We start from the raw sequence: 12,067 nt of genomic DNA on the forward strand, positions 1-12,067 counted from the left end.
ATCTGGATTGCCTTTATTTCTTTTTCTGCTCTGATTGCTGTGGCCCAAACTTCCAAAACTATGGTGAATAGTAGTGGTGAAAGTGGGCACCCTTGTCTTGTTCCTGACTTTAGGGGAAATGCTTTCAATTTTTCACCATTGATGATAATGTTTGCTGTGGGTTTGTCATATATAGCTTTTATTATGTTGAGGTATATTCCTTCTATTCCTGCTTTCTAGAGAGTTTTTATCATAAATGGATGTTGAATTTTGTCAAAGGCTTTCTCTGCATCTATTGAGATAATCATATGGCTTTTATTTTTCTTTTTTTTTTTTTTTTATGTTTAATTGAATTTATTATTTTTTTTTTCCTTTTTTTTTTTTTTATTCTTCCAATTTTATTTTATTTTTAAACTTTACATAATTGTATTAGTTTTGCCAAATATCAAAATGAATCCGCCACAGGTATACATGTGTTCCCCATATTTTTCAATTTATTAATATGGTGTATTACATTGATTGATTTGCAGATGTTGAAGAATCCTTGCATCCCTGGGATAAAGCCCACTTGGTCATGGTGTATGATCTTTTTAATGTGTTGTTGGATTCTGATTGCTAGAATTTTAAGGATTTTTGCATCTATGTTCATCAGTGATATTGGCCTGTAGTTTTCTTTTTTTGCGGCATTTTTGTCAGGTTTTGATATTAGGGTGATGGTGGCCTCATAGAATGCATTTGCAAGTTTACCTTCCTCTGCAATTTTCTGGAAGAGTTTGAGTAGGATAGGTGTTAGCTCTTCTCTAAATTTTTGGTAGAATTCAGCTGTGAAGCTGTCTAGACCTGGGCTTTTGTTTGTTGGAAGATTTCTGATTACAGTTTCAATTTCCGTGCTTGTGATGCATCTATTAAGATTTTCTATTTCTCCCTGGTGCAGTTTTGGAAAGTTATACTTTTCTAAGAATTTGTCCATTTCTTCCAAGTTGTCCATTTTATTGGCATATAGTTGCTGATAGTAGTCTCTTATGATCCTTTGTATTTCTGTGTTGTCTGTTGTTATTTCTCCATTTTCATTTCTAATTTTGTTAATTTGATCCCCCCCCCCCCTTTTTTTTGTTGAGTCTGGCTAATGGTTTGTATATTTTATTTATCTTTTCAAAGAGCCAAGCTTTTGGCTTTGTTGATTTTTGCTATGGTCTCTTTTGTTTCTTTTGCATTCATTTCTGCCCTAATTTTTAAGATTTCTTTCCTTCTACTAACTCTGGGGTGCTTGATTTATTCTTTTTCTAGTTGCTTTTGTGTAGAGTTAGGTTATTTATTTGATTTCCCTCCTGTTTCTTGAGGTAGGCTTGTATTGCTATGAACCCTCCCCTTAGCACTGCTTTTACTGAATCCCATAGATTTTGGGTTTTCATTTTCATTCATTTCTATGCATATTTTGATTTCTTCTGTGATTTGTTGGTTATTCAGAAGTGTGTTGTTTAGCCACCATATGTTTGTATTTTACTAGTTTTTCTCCTGTTCAGTTCAGTTCAGTTGTTCAGTCGTGTCCGACTCTTTGCGACCCCATGAATCGCAGTACGCCAGGCCTCCCTATCCATCACCAACTCCTGGAGTTTACTCAAACTCATGTCCATCGAGTTGGTGATGCCATCCAGTCATCTCATCCTCTGTCGTCCCCTTCTCCTCCTGCTCCCAATCCCTCCCAGTACCAGGGTCTTTTCCAATGAGTCAACTCTTCTCATGAGGTGGCCAAAGTACTGGAGTTTCAGCTTCAGCATCAGTCCTTCCTGTTGTAGACATCTAATCTTATCTCACTGTGATCAGAAAAGATGCTTGAGATGATTTCAATTTTTTTTAACTTACCAAGGCTAAATTTACCAAGGCCCAAGATGTGATCCATCCTGGAGAAGGTTACATGTGCACTTGAGAAAAAGGTGGTTTTCATTGTTTTAGGGTGAAATGTCTTATAAATATCAATTAGGTCTAACTGGTTCATTGTATCACTTAAAGTTTGTGTTTCATTGCTAGTTTTCTGTTTAGTTGATCTATCCCTAGGTGTTAAGTGGGGTATTAAAGTCTCCCACTATTATTGTGTTACTCTTAATTTTCCCTTTCATACTTGTTAGCATTTGCCTTACATATTGTGGTGCTCCTATGCTGGGTGCATATATATTTATAATTCTTATATCTTCTTGGATTGATCCTTGGACCATTATGTAATGTCCTTCTTTGTCTCTTTTCATGGCCTTTATTTCAAAGCTATTTTATCTGATATGAGTATTGCTACTCTTTCTTTCTTTTGGTCTCCATTTGCATGAAATATCTTTTTCCAGCTCTTCACTTTCAGTCTGTATGTGTCCCTAGGTTTGAGGTGGGTCTCTTGTAGACAGCATATATAAGGGTCTTGTTTTTGTATCCATTCAGCCAGTCTTTGTCTTTTATTTGGGACATTCAACCCATTTACATTTAAGGTAATTTTTGATAAGTATGATCCTGTTGCCATTTACTTTGTTGTTGTTGTTGTTTTTTGGGTGGGTGGGGGGTGGTTTTCAGTTTATAAACCTTTTCTGTGTTTCCTGTCTAGAGAAGATCCTTTAGTGTATGTTGAAGAACTGGTTTGATGGTGCTGAATTCTCTGAGCTTTTGCTTGTCTGTAAAACTTTTGATTTCTCCTTCATATTTGAATGAGATCCTTGCTGGATACAGTAATCTGGGTTGTAGGTTTTTCTCTTTAATCACTTTAAATATGTCCTGCCATTCCCTTCTGGCTTGAAGCGTTTCTATTTAGAGATCAGCTGTTATCCTTATGGGAATCCCCTTATGAGTTATTTGTTGTTTTTCCCTTGCTGCTTTTAATATTTGTTATTTGAGTTTGCTCTTCATTAATTTGGTTAATATGTGTCTTGGGGTGTGAAACAGCTGTTTTTAACTGAGAAAAGTTTGCAGGTTTCAGGGAAGGAAATTAGGAATTCTCCTTGCACATGTCAAGTTAAGCGTCTGTATCAGGAGGCAAATCCATTGCTTGAGAGCGTCTGTTCCTTTTCAGTTACCTAAGCTTCTGCTGAAGTCATGCTCTTTGCTTCTTCCTTGCCCTTCCTGATGGACAGCCTTCTCTTTCAGCTCTTCCGTTTCCTATGTTTTTGTTCTGTTTGGTGAGTTCAGGGCTGATATTTTTCCTGTCACAGCACACTAATCTCTTACTGCGTGGCTGACACTGGAAAAGGTTATTGAAAGGTTCTGAACTGAGTGACATTTTGAAGAGTCACCTGCTCTTTTCCAGTTCTCACCAAGCAGAAGGGAAGCCTGCCTTCCAACAGGACCGCCCCTTCACAGCCCCCACTCAAGTTGGCTGCCACTTCCCTCTCCTCATCTCTGACCCTTATCTCCTTTGATGGAAGGTCTACCAAAAGCTACCTAGTGAGGACTAGTTTGTCTCCACTTTCCTTTTCAAATTATTGTCTGAGGAAACCAGAAACAGTCACCCCAATACCATAAAGGGGGTCTCTGCTTATCCCTAAAACTACTCCCTTTCTTCCACCAAGTTCAACTGGAACCATTTGCCTCACCACACAGCCACATAGCTTTCTTACATTGCCAACTGCAGATACAGTCCCTTTTCTCAAATACATCCATTATTATGCCAGGGAAGGAAAACAATCTGCAATCACCCCGCATGGGCACAAGGGTTTTTTATCTGTAGAAAAATCCGTTGTATTAGGAGGCCTTCCAGTAATATTATCTGCAACCTTTCAGAAAGATCAGAACACTCATATGCAGGGAAAGGAAACTACTGGATTATCCACACTGGTCAAGGGCACTGTTCTTAGGATTTCCAGCCATGTGACACTCCTGATATTCCAAGTACACCATTCTAAAATTACCACTAGCCCCACTCAAAATCTGAATAAGAACATAAGATATAGTATTAATAGTTCTGAAATAAGTTCCAACTGATAATATTAACAATTCCAGTCACCAAATAAAAGGAGGGAGAGACAACTGCTAAATATAACAGATTTGCAAGCAACTGAAAAGCAGAATGCAGATAATAAAAAAAATTTTGCAAATAAATTTTTGTCACCAAATTTTTAAAATTAAAATGAACCAAACCAGAGAAGCTAGAATAGGTCCTAATTTAGTGCTCTAATAAATATTCCCCACAAATGCACAGCAAAGCCACCACATATAAAAGCTAAAGGAAACACAAGGAGCATTGATTAAGCAGAGAAAATATCACCAAATAATTTCAGACAGAAAATAGGGACAAATGAGTGTCAAAATATTCTACAGAAAATTCCCTGTGTTATATAACAATCTGAAAAAACATTTTTTTAACATGCATACTGACAGGAAAGTAGAGGATCAAGGCAATGCAATTGAGGATTTGAAGGGAGTAGTAGACTGTCGTGTTAAAGAACATAATTGTTGCCACTACTGTCAGTGGTGGTCAGAGTCAAAGGGTGGTTAAAAATATTTTGCAGCAGAAATGAAGCCAAACAAACTCTTATAGAAGATTTCATAAAAGGGAAGGAGCATGGGAGAAGTCTTAAAAAACATAAAATAACATGAATTATACAAGGGACTAGGTATTCATCTTGTTCTGTCCTAGATAGCCTGTGGTGGATTCTGTGTCTACCTTTGTTTCCCTAAATACTATAAATCCCAAGAATACTGATAAGAATAGAAAGTCTTAGGTCATATTTGTTCAACAACACCAAGCTTCTCTATTAGAACAAAAAAACTCTTAGACAACCTCAGAGTGTGAGCAGACACAGGGTCAACCTTCTACTTTCCATGTGTACATTTCAAAGATAAACAGAGATGATCATTAAACTATTTTGCTATACATCTTATGCACCATATGATATATCAGGTTCCCAAAATACATGAATGATGGACTTTGGTCATACTAATGGCCAGAGACATTGACCAACTTCACTTTGGGCTATAGGATCACTGTCAACCCCGAAACAGACACATAAACACAAGAAGAACAAATGGTAAGACAAAGTCCCAGGGAACCCAGTGAAAATCAAATGTGACAGAACAATCCTAGTATCAGTGCTGACTGCTTAGACATAGTTCCCTCGAAGTTTCATGCTGTATCTTTTGGAAATGAGACAGTAGGCACAGCCTACCCACTCCGTGCTGCTGGGATAAGTCCCAACTATAACTGTGTCTACCTGGTGACCTTGGCCACCTGATGCGAAGAGCTGATTCACTAGAAAAGATCCTGATGCTGGGAAAGATTGAAGGCAGGAGGAGAAGGGGATGACAGAGGACAAGATGGTTGGATGGCATCACTGATTCAACTCACAGGAGTTTGAGCAAGCTCTGGGAAATGCTGAAGGACAGGGAAGCCTGTCATACTGCAGTCCATGGGGTGGGCAAAGAGTTGGACACAACTGAGCAACTGAACAACAACAAAACCTGGTGACCAGGACTGTTCAGTATAGAACTCAGGGTTAACATTGTTCTGCTCCCCTTTGTGAAAGAAGTTGCCTGGTTTCTTCCAGCACAGGGCTGAGAATATTCCAGAGCTTCCTCCAAGATGCTGCTGATCCTGCTCTCAGTGGGCTTGCTACCACGGAACTCAACTCAAGGCCCCATTTCTGGTAAGAATAAAGGGCAAGGTTGCTGAGATTTTGCTTGGGATTGGGAGATGACACTGCAATGAGGAAGCTTGGTAAGGAGGGGACATAAGTGAAAAGAAAGGTGAACCTTCAAAGTTCTTAAGACAAGGATAAGGCCATTCACATCCTCATTGATGCCAAGTCCTCACATTTTATTTAAAGTGCAATTTGAGCCCAATACACAACTTAAACCAGAGTAAAGACAAAGCAAAATTTACATTTTTACAAAAGTCTTTCTGACTGTGCTAAGAAGGATGCTTTGCAAAAAAGCAAGACTGAAACAAAGAAGTTCTCTCAGGAAGATGTTATGGTAACTGAAGTAGGCAGGGGATGAAGGTGGCCTTGCCAGATGGATGGGGATGCCAGATGGATGGAGGAGGTGAAGCCCATTCAGGGCTATTTCGGAAACAGAGACTATCATAATAAATCCCTCTCTCTCCACATGAAGATATAGAGTTTTCAGTGCCCAGTGCTCTCATTTTACTCCCACCCACATCCGTTGTTTCAATGCACTGTGTCCACTATGGTCAAGATTGTATTCACAAGTTTAATACCTGTTGCCCCACCCTGAGAAAGCATGTTAAAAGATGTAAGAGGCAGAGATGTATGAAAACACAACACTGAAATGCTCCAGCACTTAGCCTAAATTAGCATTTGGGTTTGAGGGATCCTAGGGAGGATAAAAGGGTCTCTCCTCTTTTGAGTTTGTGGTTGATCCTCAGCACAGGAGCAACCCTGCCATCCCTTCAGGTCTTCCTCCCTTTGCAAAAGCATCACAGATAGTGATTGACAAGTTAACTTAGGGAATATAAGAGTGTTTGAAGCACGCCTTTTCCTGGAGAATAGTTGTTGGCCCTGAAGGATTTAGTACTTACTTTGTCTTTCATCTTCTGCTTCTTTTCCTAGAAGACAACAGTGAAGGTTTCTCAGCTGCATGTATTATAAAATTCAATTAATCCTCAATCAATTCTTTTTTTTTTCCTTAAAAACTTTTCATTTCTCTGGCGTCTTACTAGCATTAGTCTCTGATCAAGAACTGATTAATGTCTGAGCTCCTAAAGACATAGGCAACCCTTTACCCAATCTTGATCTCAGGACTATGAGCATGGCCCTAACTCGAATAGCTCAGATGTCTATCTTGGATGACACAGGAGTATGCTGCCATTTCCCTTTGTGCAGAAATGACTCCTGAGAACCAACCCTTCAACTATTTTCTTCTTTCCCAATATTTCTGTCTTTGTGGTGCCATTTTGCTTCAGTCATGTCAGAATCCTTGTGATCCCATGGAATGCAGCCCACCAGGCTCCTCTGTCCATGGGGATTCTCCAGGCAAGAATACTGGAGTGGATTGATATTCCTTTCTCCAGGGGATCTTCCCAACCCAGGGATTGAACCCACATCTCTTATGTCTTCTGCATATATGGTTTAAGGAAAAATGCAAGGAAATGGACTTTGGGTACCTTTCCTTTATGTTTCTCCACTCAACTGTGTCCCTGTAGTTATATAATATGCCTATGGTTATTCAGTGATTCCTGTGTGGGCCCTCATGTTGTCTTTCTCTCACTCTTATTATTGCTCCACCTGGTCTCAGAGCAGATGGTTCTACATATCCACTCAACTGGCTAGACTTGAAATCATAGTTGTTACGTTATGTCAGTGACCCAAAATATAACTGACATGACAACATGATTGCATGGATAATCCCTTAGCTCTTCTGTATTTGGAGGCATCCTCTGAGAATTCTAAGGTATCTAACACCTTCTTTTTTTGTGTGAAATTGAAGACACATGTTTGTCTCAAGAATACAGAATTACAATTCAATATCATTAGCATATGGATGAACAGGAATAATGCAAAATGAAACTGAGGGTAAGAGGGAAGTTGATAGTTCAAAAGCAGGTCCTGGGAGAAAGAGACTATATAAGGTGACCAGAGATCAAATTGAGAGGGGAACCTTCCAACATCAAGTTCTTCTATTTCTGTGCTGTATTCTACAGATATAGAGAACCCAGATCAGGGCTCCTTTGAACAGTTTCAGAGACCACCTTCTGGGGGACCTGGTGCACTACCATCTAGACCCCATCCTAATGGTGAGCCTCAGCAGAGAACCCGCAACCACAAGAAGGTCAACCTCAGCAGCAACCACTCCCACAAGGTGCTGAACCTCAACAGAGATCACTTCCACCAGAAGGTGATTTTTCAGCAGAGACCATGCCCACAAAATGGTCACCCTCAACAGCGACCACTACCACAAAGAGGTCTTGGTCACTGCTCTTCTCAAACACCTGTCCTAGGAAGAATCAGGACCCACCACTCCCAGGGCATGAATCACCATGACCTCCCCAAGGCCCACTACCCGAGTCATCTGGAATTCAATGACAGGTGTGATTCAAGCTTACTCTCCATCAAGGGCCCTAACCCTTACAAGTCTCAAACTTTAATGAGTCACTGAATCAACTGGAACCACAAAGAAACTGCATAGTCCTTAATCCCAGTTCTAGAGATTTCTGTTCAGATATATGGAATAGGGTAGTAGAACTTTGTGTTTTTGACGAGATATCCATGGTGCATCCGATTTTGAAAAACATGGACCCCAAGCTGCTTATCTTAAAGTTGTTCAGTAATGAGGAAGCAGATTTTGATTCTCTCTTGATCTTCTTCCATCCTCCTTCTCAGGTTCTTATGAATAAATTTGTTCTTTGTCTCTAATGCTCTAAAATTAGTGTTTAAAAATAATTGGATAATCATTCTTAAACTCTATGGAATAACTCTATCTCTGTCCTTGACTTGAATTGCATCTTTGTCACATAACAAAATTTTTACATGTGCTGTTGTATAGCTAAATTTCCATGATCATTCCTCTGTGCCCAGCACAGACACAAATCTTAAAAATTCATTAGCTCTTTAGTTTCATAATCGCTCCTGATTTGTTTGCCTCATGTTCACTTTTCATATGAGGGAATCTGAGCATAATAAGATCAGTGACTTTCACAAACCCCTACACTTAATGAGCATCAGCACAGATAAGAAACAGGAGTATGAGCATACTTAGGAAATACAGTGGAAAGTGAAAGAAAGAATGAGAGGGAGATTTAATTGTAGGAAATACTTCCATAGGAAAATATAGGAATGAGTTCCTAAGATGAGAGGATGAGGTATGGAGCCATGGGCAGCCACATAGTAAAAGAGAGTAATTGATCAAAGCAGCAGTCCAGAATCCTTTTGGCACCAGGGATCAGTTTCCTGGAAAACATCCTTTCCACAGACCAGTGTGGGGTGGGATGTTCTGGGGATGATTCAGGCACATTAAATGTATTGTGCACTTTATTTATATTATTATTACATTTTAACATATAATGAAATATTATACAATGCACTATATTGCAGAACCAGTGAGGGCCCCAAGTATGTTTTCCTGCGACTAGACAGATGATGGGAGACAGTGGCAGTCACTTCCCAGTGTCAGCATCACTGCCTCAGGTCCACCTCAGATCACCAGACATTAGATTCTCATAAGGAACATGCAATCTAGAGCCTTCCCATCTGCATTTCACAGTAGGGTTCTCCCTCCTATGAGAATATAATGCTGCAGCCCATCTGATGGGAGATGAGGCTTAAGCGGTAATGAGAGGAATGAGGAGTTGCTGTAAATATGGATGAAGCTTTACTCACTTGCCCAGCACTCACCTACTGCTGTACAGTGTGGTTCCTAACACACCAAGTACACACCAGTACTCCAGTACTGGTCCAAAGTCCAAGTTTGGAGACCCCTGGACAGAAGGCTTTTGGTAACATTTTTGAGCCACTGATTCACTCATTTGAGGTCCCTGTTATTTTCATATTAAATTTTCCTTTTCTCCTAAAGGTAAATTTAGCGTGGTTTCTTGCATTTGAAACTAAAATGATCTTGGTGGGGAAAAAAAGAATGCTATTTGCAGTATACAAAATATCTCAGAAAAATGAAATAGTTCTGCAAGAATCAATGGGTATTTGACTTACCTATAAAAAGCTGGTATTTTGTGAAACAACCAAGGATAGTTCTTTCAAATCTGTTCATTTCAGTTCAGTTCAGTCGCTCAGTTGTGTCCGACTCTTTGCGACCCCATGAATCGCAGTACGCCAGGCCTCCCTGTCCATCACCAACTCCCGGAGTTCACCCAGACTCACGTTCATCTGTTAGCTGGACTTTTTAGAGGTGGAGGATTCGATGCAACAAGAGTCATATTCTGCCCCTTTTGGAGCTTCTTTTTCTGTCACAGATCAATACAGTTATTGAACGCTGAGGTAGGAAATGTATAAGTAAGTATTAGTTGCTCAGTTGTGCCTGACTCTTTGCAACCCCATGGACTGCAGCCCACCAGGCTCCTCTGTCCATGAGATTTTCCAGGCAAGGATACTGGAGTGGGTTGCCATTTCCTCCTCCAGGGGATCTTCCTAATTCAGGGATCGAACCCGGGTCTTCTGCACTGCAGGCAGATTCTTTACCAACTGAGCTACAAGGAAATGCATAGCTGATTACATATGTAAGGGAAAAATTGGGGGATCTTAAGCAAGAACTTGATATAATCTTGTTTACATTTTTTTTCAGAGATCATTCTGGTTGTTGGGTGGATAACTGATATGGGATGAGGCGGAGGGCAAGAATGCTAGTGAGACCAACTTTGATGCTATTATACACCTCCAGGAGAGAAAGGAACATTTTCTGCACCAGATTCCTGTGGTGGAGATTAAGGATGGCCTCATACTCGGACTATATTTTGATGGTCCAGCCAAGTGGACTTGCTGATTGGCAAGTATTGGGGATGAATAGTTAAGAATGGTACATATACACAATGGAGTATTACTCAGCCATTAAAAAGAATACATTTGAATCAGTTCTAATGAGATGGATGAAACTGGAGCCTATTATACAGAGTGAAGTAAGCCAGAAAGAAAAACACCAATACAGTATACTAACCCATATATATGGAATTTAGAAAGATGGTAACAATAACCCTATGTACGAGACAGCAAAAGAGACACTGATGTATAGAACAGTCTTATGGACTCTGTGGGAGAGGGAGAGGGTGGGAAGATTTGGGAGAATGGCATTGAAACATGTAAAATATCATGTATGAAACGAGTTGCCAGTCCAGGTTCGATGCACGATACTGGATGCTTGGGGCTAGTGCACTGGGACGACCCAGAGGGATGGTATGGGGAGGGAGGAGGGAGGAGGATTCAGGATGGGGAACGTGGGTATACTTGTGGCGGATTCATTTTGATATTTGGCAAAACTAATACAATTATGTAAAGTTTAAAAATAAAATAAAATTAAAAAAAAAAAAGAATGAATCCCCAAGTTTTAAACAAAAGGATGAAACAGCTCTTTTTAACTGAGAAAAGATTGTAGGAGAGCAGGTTTTAGGGAAAAAAATTAGAAATTCTCCTGGGGACATGTTAAATTAAGCGTCCATATTAGGCAAGTGCATTGCTTGGTTCCCTCCATTCCTTTTCAGGTACCCAAGCTTCTGCTGCAATCATGCTCTTTGAGTCCTCCCCATCCTTCCTGCATGGCAGCCTTCTCTTTCATCTCTTCCATTTCATCTGTTTTTGTTGTTTTGGTGATTTCAAGGCTGATATTTTTTCCGTCACAGCACACTAATCTCTTCCCTGTGTTGTTGACATTGTAGAAGGTTAGTAAAATGTTCTGAACTGAGTGATATTTTGAAGAATCACCTGCCCTTTTCCAGTCATCAAAAGACAAAGGGAAGCCTGGCTTCCAGCAGGACTGCTCCTTCCCACCCCCCATTCAAGTTGACTGCAACTTCGCTCTCTTCCTTATCTCTGACCCTCCTTTCCCACTAGAAGGTCTACCAAATGTCACCTGGTCAGGACTGTTCTTCTCCCCATTCCTTTCCAAATTATTGTCTGAGGAAACCGGAGACAGTCATCCCAATACAATAAAGGGGGCCTGTTATCTCCTTTTAGTCCACCAAACTCAGTTGGAAGCATTCTGCCTCACCACATGGCCACATAGCTTTCCTTTAACTGCAGATGCAGTCCCCTTTCTGAAATACATCCTTTATTATGCTAGGGAAAGAAACCAATCTGCACTGTCACTCTGCAAGAGCAAGGTAGAAAAACCCATTGTAAATATCAGGAAGCCTTCCTGTGCTAATTATCTGCAAGTTTCACAAAGGCACAGATGAAGATGCTCATATGTAGAGCAAGGAGCCCCTCATCCACACTGGTCAAGGGTACTGTGTTTAGGACTTCCAGTTATGTGGCCCTCCTTCTAGCTCAGTTCGTAAAGAATCTGCCTGCAGTGCAGGAAACCCTGGTTCAATTCCTGAGTTGGGAAGATCCACTGCAAAAGGGAAAGGCTACCCACTCCAGTATTCTGGCCTGGAGAATTCCATGGACTACAGTCCATGGAGTCACAAAAAGTTGGACACGACTGAGTGAATTTCACC

The 12,067-nt window shown here is 40.3% G+C and overlaps 1 long non-coding RNA gene across 1 annotated transcript in view; it reads right to left on the minus strand.

The window, feature by feature from the left end:
• LOC133248100 (uncharacterized) overlaps positions 1 to 10,931 on the minus strand; it is a 24,725-nt gene extending 13,794 nt beyond the window's left edge. Inside the window, exon 1 of the long non-coding RNA XR_009736611.1 lies at positions 10,857 to 10,931. This is a non-coding gene — a long non-coding RNA (uncharacterized LOC133248100). The remainder of the gene's footprint in view (positions 1 to 10,856) is intronic.
• Between the last annotated feature and the right edge of the window lie 1,136 nt (positions 10,932 to 12,067).

This window comes from Bos javanicus, chromosome 5, assembly GCF_032452875.1.
Source record: "Bos javanicus breed banteng chromosome 5, ARS-OSU_banteng_1.0, whole genome shotgun sequence".
NCBI classification, from domain to species: domain Eukaryota; kingdom Metazoa; phylum Chordata; class Mammalia; order Artiodactyla; family Bovidae; genus Bos; species Bos javanicus.